The sequence below is a fragment of the Petaurus breviceps genome, unplaced genomic scaffold (genome assembly GCF_028583685.1).
Source record: "Petaurus breviceps papuanus isolate PSGF00001 unplaced genomic scaffold, PetGlider_PUasm1.0 225, whole genome shotgun sequence".
Lineage (NCBI taxonomy): Eukaryota > Metazoa > Chordata > Mammalia > Diprotodontia > Petauridae > Petaurus > Petaurus breviceps.
The window spans coordinates 16,489,893-16,491,320 of record NW_027185889.1 but is presented as its reverse complement, the minus strand read 5'-3'; positions in this window follow the sequence as shown (position 1 = coordinate 16,491,320).

The window sequence follows — 1,428 nt, the reverse complement described above, 5'->3', positions numbered from 1 at the left end:
ACAGTTCTGGCTGTGTCCATCATTTTTTATTGGGTTTCTCTTACATATGGGACTAAACACAAGCTGCTTAGGGTGACCCTAACTTGAAAAGAATTGATTTGAATCACTTCCCAATCAGGCTATGGGTTGCAACTAACCTTCTTACCTACCTGTAAAATAGGCTCTGGGTCTATAGACCCCATACATTTGCTTAAGTAGCAGTACCTTGTAGTATATAGAGAGCTGGGCTTCTGAGACAAAGACCTGGGTTCAAGTTTTGTCTCTGACAAGTCCTGGCTGTGGGGCCTTTAAGCTCTCAGTACCCCCAAACAGTTCTCTAAAGACTCCAAGTGCAAGGAGAGATGCCAGCCTGCATTGATTGAGTCAATCAGTAAGCATTTATTAAATGCCTGCTATGTGCCATACACTATGCTTAGTGCTGGGGATACAACAATCTATCAGGGATGTTTCTCTTTTAAAGGAAGTTTTCTCACTGAGATATTCTTATATTATATACATAATATATAATGTATATATATAATTTATACATATATACACACATATACATATATGTGTGTATATACATATATATATGTGTATGTATATGTTACCCAAGAGTTAGCTACCAACTTATAGGTTTCTTTGGCCTCCACAATTCATTAAACATTAAGAAGTAGAGAGGGTTGCATTCTGCACAGAGGGAGTTAGCACCCAGTCAGGGATTCTGGGAATTGAGGCAGTCAGGCTGAGAGCGCTCAGAATGTTGCCCACCTATTGCAGTAACAGCAGTACCATGCAACCCCTTCTGGGCCTCTGCAGTCACTCAGGCTTCCCTTGGCTCCTTCAAAGCCACCATGGGCTAATGCTTGAAATGGGGTTTCTTTAGGGATAGGAGTCAGTTCTATTATTTCACCAGTATGGCAAACTCCCCAATGAAATAACTCTACCAATGCAAGTTGGCACCCTTTTGACCACTTACAGTCTCAGAGGGTGGCTAGAGCCCAGAGAAATTCAATTAATTGCCCAAGGTCACCCAGCCAGAAGGTGTCAGGGTGACATCTGAATTTGGATGTTTTTGCTCTGAGGTTGGCTTTCTATAATATCATATTATCTCTTGGGCTTCTTTTTTTCTTTTTTTGTTTTTTGTTTTTTGGAGGGGGGAAGGCATGGCAGTCAGGGTAAAGTGACTTTTCCAAGGTTACACGAGTAGTAAGTGTTAAGTGTCTGAGGCTAGATTTGAACTCAGGTCCTCTTGACTCCAGGGCTGGTGCTCTATTCACTGTACCACCCAGCCACTCCCTATCATTATTCTCTTGACAGAGTGAGAAGAAGTCATCATGTCAACAAACTTAATACCCGTAAGATCGACCGCCAGATCAACCACCAGATCGACCACCTCTACTAGAGACAGAGATGACAAATCAGGAGGTATTTTATTCATTCTACCTT